Raw genomic sequence first — 9,747 nt, 5'->3', positions numbered from 1 at the left:
CCATATTTTGGCATACTTCTGCTCATGTTAATCTTCATAGTCACAACACCAAAGGTACTTCTGGTTTTAAACGAATGACCTAGAGCAAGGCTCTCCAACTAGCAGTTCAAGGGCTGCATCCAGCCCATGAGGGGTTAAGTTGCAGCCAGGGCCAGACATGGGCATGGGTGAACCAGGCAGCTATCCGGGACCAGAAAGGGGGCCAAAAATGGTGAAAATAATAATAATAATTATTGTTATCTCTGGTGAAGGGGGTGTCTGATACTAAAAGTTCACCTAGGGCCACAAGGAGTCTAGGTCTGGTGCTGGTTGTAGCCTCCAGGCTCCCATCTAACCATTACCCAGTTTTGCAGAGGGAGCATAAGGTGCATCTCTGGGCTCCCCCTCCTTCCTTCAGCTCAGGGGGCAGTGTAGTACAACATGGGAAGCAGAGGATGAGGTTGGGGGCCATGCAGACTTGCATGCAACAATGTTGCAGGGAGGATGCCCACATAGACATGTGGCGCAGCAGGATATGCCCACATGGCATGCTGCCCAGGGGGCTCTTGGTTTGGACTGGTGCAGCCTGGATGTGATCTCCCCTGGTGCAGTCTGCAGGGCTACGGTGCATGCACAGTCCCTTTATGTCTAAAAACTGGAGAGTCCATACCTAGAGTAATAATGAAATATGCCAGCTGTCTCATGTTTCCCTTTATCTGTCTTAAGTTTTCTTAGTATGCTTATCCTTGTAATATTTCAATGCAGTAGAGCATGTTAAAAAGGCTCAAAAGTGGAGAGGGGTTTTTTTCTGCTAGGGAGAAGGTGAATGACTTTGTAAGTGTAGGCCATATGTTTTATGACCATTGATTTTTTTGGCAGTAAGCTTTATTGAAAAGTAGGTTTTACACCTTGCTCACTCTTGTTTACTTGCAACCTTATTAAAATAACAAACTTTTTCTCTTCCATCAATTCCTCCTATCTAGTATCTAGATACTAAAAGATACTTTTAGTATCTTTTAGTATCTAGACCTCCCAACCAGGGAGAAGAGCTTGACCAGGAATTCTTGGGTCAGCTCACAGAGGTAGTGAAGGCTAAGGATGTGGTTGTCATGGGGGACCTGAATTTCCCGGACATCTGCTGGGAAGAGCAGTCAGCCAGGTCTGAACGCTCACGTAGGTTCTTGGCCAGAGTGCAGGAACTCCATCTAACCCAGGAGGTGCACAGCCCCACCGGGGGGACGCCTTGTTGGACCTAGTGCTGGCCACGGGAGTTGACCTGGTGAGGGGGCTGTGGGTGCTCAACCACCTGGGCGACAGCGATCATCGCCTGCTGGAATTCACCATCCAGCGCAAGGTGGCAAAGGCATGCAGTAAGGCAGCGGCCCTAGATTTTAGGAGGTCAGACTTCAACGAGCTAAGGAGGATAGTTGGAGAAGCACTGAGGTCCCGGGGGGGAGGGGATCCAGGTGTCCAAGGAGAGTGGTCACTCCTTAAGGAGACAATCCTCCAAGCCCAAAGGAAGGTAATCCCAACGAGAATCAAAGGGAGCAGGAGAGCACACAAGCCTCCGTGGCTCACCAAAAGAATCCGGGAATGTCTCCTTGCTAAAAAGGAGGCTTATACCCAATGGAAAGAAGGGGTCATCACCAGGAAGGGCTATTCTGTAGTTGCTCAGGGATGTAGGGGGGCAGTTAGGAAGGCCAAGGCAGAGATGGAACTGGGGCTAGCTTCCCAGATTAAAGACAATAAGAAGTCTTTTTTTAAATATGTAGGGGGTAAAAAGAAGGTCCCGGGTAATGTGGGGCCCTTGCAGGACGCCATGGGAAACTTGGTCATCACACCAGACGGCAAAGCTAACATGTTTAACGATTTCTTTGCTTCCATCTTCCTAAGTAGGGACCAGAACAGCCACCTCCCTGCTGGGCCCCCCTCAGGCCCTGGGGGAGGCACACCTGGGCCACGGGTTAGCGAGGATTTAGTTAGGGAGCTTCTGGATGGGTTGGACGTATTCAAGTCAGCCGGCCCGGATGATCTCCACCCTAGAGTTCTAAAGGAACTGGCCGAGGTCATTGGAAGTCCCCTGGCACGGCTTTATGAGCACTCGTGGTGCTCTGGTGAGGTACCGGAGGACTGGAAGAGGGCCAAAGTGGTTCCCATCTTCAAAAAAGGCAGGAAGGAGGATCCGGGAAACTATAGGCCGGTTAGTCTCACCTCAATCCTAGGCAAGCTCTTCGAGAAAATTACGCTGGCACACATCCAGGAGGGGCCAGCAGGAGACTGCATGCTTAGGGGCAACCAACATGGGTTCATCAGTGGCAGGTCCTGTCAGACCAACCTGGTGGCCTTTTACGATCAGATCACCAGATCATTAGACGCAGGGATAGCAGTGGATATAATCTTCCTGGACTTCCGGAAGGCTTTTGACACTGTCTCTCACCCTGTTCTCATTAAGAAACTGGGGGGCTGTGGTGTAGACACCCACACAGTCAAATGGGTCGCCAACTGGCTGGAGGGCCACACCCAGAGGGTGGTAGTGGATGGGTCCTTCTCAACCTGGGAGGACGTGGGCAGTGGGGTCCCGCAGGGCTCGGTCCTCGGGCCCACACTGTTCAACATCTTTGTCAGTGATTTGGATGAGGGGGTAAAAAGCACCCTGTTCAAATTTGCTGATGACACTAAGATGTGGGGGGACGTGGGTACATTGGAAGGATGCAACAAGCTACAATCAGACCTAGACAGGTTACAAGGGTGGGCGGACAAGAATAGGATGGGTTTCAACACAGACAAGTGCAAGGTGATGCACCTCGGGAGGAACAACCAGCACCATACCTACAGGTTGGGGAACTCCCCTCTTGTCAGCACGGAGGCGGAAAGGGATCTGGGGGTCATCATTGACTCCAAGATGAACATGGGCCGGCAGTGTGGAGAGGCAGTCAGGAGGGCCAACTGTACCTTGTCATGCATCCACAGATGCATCTCGAGCAGGTCCAAGGAGGTGATCCTCCCCCTCTATGCGGCACTGGTCAGGCCGCAGCTGGAGTATTGCGTCCAGTTCTGGGCGCCACACTTCAAGAGGGATGTCGACAGCATGGAGTGGGTCCAGAGGAGGGCCACTCTTATGATCAGGGGACAACAGGGCAAGCCCTATGAGGACAGGCTGCGGGACCTGAACCTGTTCAGCCTCCACAAGAGAAGGCTGAGGGGGGGATCTTGTGGCCTGTTATAAACTAGTCAGGGGGGATCAGCAGGCATTGGGGGAGTCACTGTTTCCCCGAGCACCGCCAGGAGTGACCAGGAATAACGGTCACAAGCTGGCAGAGGGTAGGTTTAGGTTGGATATCAGGAGGCGCTACTTCATAGTCAGGGCACCTAGGGTCTGGAACCAGCTTCCAAGAGAAGTGGTGCAGGCCCCTACCCTGGGGGTGTTTAAGAGGAGGTTAGACGAACATCTTGCTGGGGTCATTTGACCCCAGTACTCTTTCCTGCCATGGCAGGGGGTCTGACTAGATGATCTGCTCAGGTCCCTTCCGACCCTAGAAACTATGAAACTATTTCCTTTTCTGTGCCTTGCACTGTTGCAGCTTTTGTCTCAGTCTTCCTGCCTGTCTCATTCTAAGGGAAAAGAGGTTCCTGATGGTCTTTCTTTTCCAGTCTCTGTCCTTCTGGAGGGAAGTTGTGGAGATCTTTTGAAGAGCTGCCAAGTAAGCATTGTTTGCCTCCTCTGTACTTTCTCCTCTGTACTTCTCCAAGAGGAGAAACAGCTCTTACTTTCTGTCGCAGACATATGTGACTGGTAGGGGGGGCATGTGCTCCCCTTGACAGGGCTGTCCTTGCCACCAACACCACCTCTGGCTTCTGTGAGTGGTCCCCCAGATTCAGGAGGCACCAGTCACTCACGCTCCCAGCAGCTAGAAGCATCACTACTGGTCTTCTGCTGCAGCCCTAGTTTACCTGCAGGGCCCAGTCCCTTGCCTCGGACTGTCATGTCCCTGCTACTTTGTTCATTCGGACTGGCTGTGCAGAAGGAAGTCTGTTCAAAGCACACAGGGGCTGTGTGTGAGGAACAGGGGTTGCAAAGACACAGGTGGTGAAAAACCAGTAACAAAAGGAGAATCACTGTGAAGACAAAGGAAGAAGTGGTAAGAACGATGGGGAAGTATAGGTCCTCAGACTTGAAAATCTGGGCCCTCTTAAAACTGTTGATGATTTAAGATGGTCCTTTTTGGTTCCACCATCTTCCCCGCTGGACACACGAGTGAAATTTCAGGCCAAATAGCTTTTTTCCCATTAACTTACATATGTGCAACACAATCGCAACTAGCTGAGATCAGAATAAAAGGTGAAAAACATCCCAAAGTGAAACCTGACTCAATGTAGGGGCCATCAACCTGGATTATGTCCTCTGCCTGAAGAACTGCAATTTCTTTGGAGGTTGGCAAGTACCAGGTGGCCCTAAGAGCTTGTTCTGCCAGAGTTTACTCCACAGCTAACACCTGTGATGTTGACAGGCACACCTGGACCTGACTTTTTCTTCTCAGCTCAGAAGCTAGATTGGAGGCCTCTCCACAAGAGCTCTCTCCAGTTCCTTTGGAAGCTTCAATTCCTGCTACTAGTTAAATTTTATGGCTCCGTGGAGGTCATTTAATGAGGGAGAAGGAAGTAGGTTATACTCTGATTAACTGGGAAATGTGTGCCTATTACCTCTCCATCTATCCTCTCCTGTTTCTGTGGAGTCTGTGACAAATCCAGACAGGCACTTAGGAAATGATGGAGTGGCCTCTGATAAATTGGGTGTTTATCTGTTCATGTTTTGAAGCAGGCATCCTCCTGGTGTTAAAAACTGGGGCTTTTCCTGGGGTCCTGGACTGGCAGGATCAGTTGAGGCAACAGATCTGGCAGACTCCAGTTCCTGCTGAAAAGAGGTGCCTCCCGTTGCCACTGGCTCTGAGATTTGGCAGAGACCCAGGGTACACAGGGGCCCTCCTTCCAGCAGGGACTAACTGGGCAGCCTGGACTGAACAGGAGCTGCTCAACCTGCAATGTCAGCCTCGGAAGGGGCAGGGTAGGGAGTGGGGTTCCTGCAGCCAGAGCCGCTGCCAAGCTAGGCAGGCACCCTGGGGGGCGCTCACCCTCCCAGGTTCGCGGCAGGGAATAGCCCTGAATCCGACTCCCAGGTCCGGCAGGGTCCCTTCAGCCTCAGCCCTGCTCTTTGTTACCACAGCTCCAGTGAATCCTGGTTTAACCCCTTCCCTGCTGTCTTCCCCAAGCCCGCCCCACTTAACCCCTTCTCTGCTGCCTCCCAAGACAAGTCCGCCTCCCCTCCCCTTCCCAATTTAACCCCATTCCCTGCCGTCCCCAAGGCAAGTCCACTTCCGCAGCCCCTGTAACCCCTTCTCTGCCGCCTCTTCCCCTCCCCCAGGCCCATTTAATCCCTTCCTTGCCGCCACCTCCAGAGCAGGTCCCCCATGCCCGGCCCCGGGGCCGGAGCGGCGACAGTGGCGAGGGGAGGTGCCCGCCCCGCGGTCGGGGGAGGGGAGAGGCGGGCGGGGCGGCAGGACGCGGCGGCGGCCGCTGGAGGGGGCTGTGGGCCTCCGCCGCCTCTCGCTCCTCCCGCTCCCGCCGGCGGCTCCCCCTGCTCAGGGGCGGTGCGGCGCGGCGCGGTCCCGCTCCCCCGGGCTGCAGCGGCGGCGGTAGCGGTAGCGGTAGCGGTGCGGTGCGGTGCGCAGCGGGGCTCGGCTTCCTCTTCCCTCCCTCCGTGCCGAAGCAGCAGCGAGGCGGGCATGGCAGCGCCGCCAGCCATCACCCGCCCACTCCCCGCCGCCGCCCCGCCGAGCCTTTGATGGCCCGGAGCTCCGCCGGCCCCGGCCCCGGCCCCGGCCCCGCGCACGGTAGGAGCCGCCCGGGGAACAATGGGGCGCGGAGAGCACCCGGGGCAGCTCGGGCCCGTCGGGCGGGGGGGAATTGTAGGTGGGGGGCGGTAGGGATGGGAGGAAGGGGTTGTTGTGGGTGAATAAGGGCATATGGGGGGGCAGTAGGGGTGGATTGGGTGGGTCAGTAGGCGGGGGGGTAGGTGGCTACGTAGGTGTGTCAGCACGGTCTGTGGTGCGCGCCCCCACCCCGCGGCCCTGAGCCCGGGCACGGCTAATCGCCTCTCCCTCCTGGCACACGTTTGCTCTGGGAGGCGGGCAGAAAAGTTTGGCCGTGCCCGCCCCCGCGCTGTGGGCCCGGCTGTGCTCGGACGGCAGTCGCCTGCCCCCGGGGGGGAAGGGCTGCAGGAACCGGAGATGGGTTTGGATCCAGGAGTTTTTAAAAAAATACTGTTAAAAGATGGGAGGGTCTCCGGGCAGGGGGATCTTCCCCCGCCTGCCTCTGGAGGAAAGGCCACAGCAGCCACCAACTCGGAGGAGTTTGGCAGGTTTCCGCTGCCCTGTCACTGCTGCGGAAGGGGGAAGGGCTCTCGAGGTTTTCCCCAGCCCTGGACTCTTTACACACTTGCCTCCCCATCCACTGGTCCTCCCTGCACAGGCAGAGAACCACTGAGGGAATGGTACTGCTGTTTGGCAGGTTTATTGTTATTTTTTTTCCTTCAGGTCCATGGCTCTTTTCTCCTCGTGTTGTTTCCAGTGTGTCCTTGCAGGAGCAGGGAGTGTTGGAGATGATCCAACGCAAAGGAAATTCTGCAACCACCCAGAAAAGCAAGCCCCTGAGCATTGTATTCTGTTGAATACATCTTGCGCACTCTAACAGATCAGAGTCCTAGGGCACTGGTCTCCAAACTTTTTTGATTGCGCACGCCTATCAGTAAAAAAGTTTTGAGCACTCACCCCCAATATATGTATATTTATATTTGCGTACCCCATCAGTAAAAAAGTTTTGAGCATGCACCCCCAATATATGTATATTTATATAAATATAAATAGAAGTTCTAATATTTCCTTCCTGCACCCCAGTGGATCGTCTTGTGCTCCCCCTGGGGTGTGCACACCCCACTTTGGAGACCACTGGCCTAGAGAATGAAGGTTAGTAAGGACCTCAGGAGGTCATTAGTCCAACCCCCTGCTCAAAGCAGAACCAGCCCCAAGTAGATCGCGTCCAAGCACCAGTACATTTCAAGTCAGATCCTCGCATCAGAATACCAGTAGCCAGATGAAACTTGTCTGGGTCTGTTCAACCAGTTAGAAAGCATGGATGAGAGCTCTTGGACTGTGGGGCACACCTTGGTTTCATACCAAAGGTGAAGTCCTTACCTGATTAACTTGAAATGAAGCAGACTACATTTGCTGTCACCGAGACAGTATTGCATGCTGGGGCTTGTAGTTTCTTTGTGCACTGAACCCTCACTTTCCAGATGTGGGTGCATTGGGAGGCTGCGGTTAGGCAGCAACTTCCTTTGTCCCTCTATTCTGGCCTGGCTTGTCACTGAGTGTTTTCTTCTTGTTTAGGCAAGATATAGTTTATCTGTATTAAATTACTGTGCTGCTTAATATTTTTGGCTTCATATTTGTGAATAAAAGCTTCAATTTACATCTTTACTTCAGGATTTGATAAGTTTGCTTCCATGTCCCATCATCTACTTTTTTTTAATATACCTTTGAAAAATAGCAGAAGCCTGAGGGGAACTGTTAAGACCAAGTTACACTGGTGCAACTTAAAGCATTAAGACGCACTGACAGACTTCCTTTGAAAATTTGACCACTTTATCTCTTCAAATACATCTTATTCTCCTGCTTTTAGTCTTAATTTTTATGACAAAAGAGATATGGATGATGACGATGATTACAATGACAAATATTATTACCATAATAGGAAAAATGAGAAGACCATATGTTATTTTGTATGTTTTAAAATACCTTTTATGAGGTCAGTTTATTTTCCCCAATTTTCCTCTGGCTGTGCCAGCTCTGCAAGCAAACAAATGAAAATGAAGAGAACACTTAAGTAAGAACGTGCAACTTTAAAACAACAACTATTGGAAGGGAACTGGAAAGCTGATATGGTATCCAATAATTATTTTAGCAAATTTTTTAATTTGCAACATTTCAAGTTGAAAAATTCCCTTTAATGGTTATGCAATGAAAAATGCAGTTTTAAAAACAAGCTACCACTTCCCAATTTCTTTGTTGTTTTGTAACTGAGAAATGACCAAAGAAGAGTACACCAATTGGAGACAACAGGAAACAAAGTACTTTTTATGGATTAGTAGATTTAATAGAAATTAATAAAATACCGTGTGGGAATTTAAGCAGAAACTTAATTATATACATAGAGGTGTAGAGCTAGCAAGTAATTTCTACCCTCTTGTTGTTAGGTCAGATTCACTTTACTTCAAATAAATAAAATAACAAGCTTCCATTTAGGAAATAAGGCTACTTAGCAAGCCTGTGTTAACTTATATCTTGTTCCTAAAACCATTCACTTTGTTTAGGGAGGGAAGGGAGACAGTCTCAAGACTGATAATAATGCTGGCTGTTAATAAATCATGCAAGCTATAACTACACTGTTCCTCTGATTTTAAATTTCCCTATCATTCAATTACTGTTTTTCTCCTGATTATGGAATATTAAAACAGTGGTTTTATTGTGCAACCCAAAATAAGAGCTAACTCAGACCTTAAAACTTAAGCCACTTCTTAGATGGGATCCCAGGTTTCTAAGAGTGATTTGCTACAGCAGTGGTTCTCAAACTTGTTAGACTCAAGTCATTCCTTCGAGAATGCCAGTATACTCATTTCTGACTAAAGGAAAAACAATAGAGCAGTTTTACTGTTGCAGAGGTTGCAGAAAGACCACATAGCAGGGCAGAATGGATTTAACACTCAGGATTTCTATTTGAAATTTCTGGGTTTATCTTATGAATAACTCTTTTGAATCTTGGATCTGAAAATACAATATTAGGACATTTTATGTCTATGTAGAAAACATTTACTACATTTATTTGCCGAGTAAAACTTAATTTAATTAAGGTTTTTGTTCTGAGTAACCTTCTATTCAAGAATTGATTGCTATCCCCTACCTTCCTGGCTACACTATATTGCTTATATAAATACAGAGGGGTTTTTTAAGTTAAGGTATACATGTGTGCGTCTGTGTCTTCTCTTCCTTGGTCTACATCAGTCTCTCTCTTGAGTTTCTTTCTTTTTGAAGAAAAGCAAGGTGAAAATGCTGCCTACTGAAGTTGTATCTACCAGACTGTAGAGGCACCTTGCTTATCATGATGCTTCTTGTTTAAGTTGTACTTTTAAAAGGCTGTCCTTGGCTTTCTCACACAGATTTTAAGAACATAAATTGTCTGTGGAATATGGTAGGTTCAGTTCACTGAAAAGTCAAGGATTGTATTTTTCTGAGTTTGTATGTGTTTAGCAGTTTCTGACATTTAAAGTTTGTCAAGAGACTGTTGAATTAAGATAGGACTAAAGGTGAGCTTTGCTTCTCTAGTGGTAAAGTAGGCATAGAGGGACTAATTATTGGCACTTACAAAGGTCATCAAGCTCAGTCAGCTTTAAATTTGTGCAAAATGTCAGTAACTTGGCCTGTGGAAATGTAGATGAATTGGACAATTAGGTCACCCTTCATTAAACATGGGTGCTCTATTGTGTAGGTTTAGTCACAGGATATGGGATTTTTGACCTTGTCTGTAATAAAATCAAGCTGATTAAAGGCTGTGGAAACTAAAATGCAATAGGTTTGTTTGAGGAATTTATGAGAGAGTGTTTAGAAAGTATAGTTACATTGCCTGATACCAAACATTTAAATTTAAGTTTCAGAAAGG

At 49.4% G+C, this 9,747-nt stretch overlaps 1 protein-coding gene across 7 annotated transcripts in view; it reads left to right on the top strand.

The window, feature by feature from the left end:
* The first annotated feature begins 5,531 nt into the window (after window positions 1–5,531).
* Window positions 5,532–9,747, top strand: part of FARP1 (FERM, ARH/RhoGEF and pleckstrin domain protein 1) — a 336,263-nt gene continuing 332,047 nt past the window's right edge. For 4 of the 7 annotated variants that reach the window (XM_090023121.1, XM_090023103.1, XM_090023093.1 and 1 more), the window contains exon 1: window positions 5,537–5,867. The gene's annotated coding sequence lies outside the window, so the exon portion shown is untranslated. Of the gene's footprint in view, window positions 5,868–9,747 lie in introns of all 7 variants that reach the window. The other 3 variants (XM_090023129.1, XM_090023112.1, XM_090023086.1) reach the window with 3 other exon arrangements.

The sequence above is a fragment of the Crocodylus siamensis genome, chromosome 1, assembly GCF_052110815.1.
Source record: "Crocodylus siamensis isolate JL-2025a chromosome 1, ASM5211081v1, whole genome shotgun sequence".
NCBI classification, from domain to species: Eukaryota; Metazoa; Chordata; order Crocodylia; family Crocodylidae; genus Crocodylus; species Crocodylus siamensis.
This window is presented reverse-complemented; position numbering and strand designations above follow the sequence as displayed.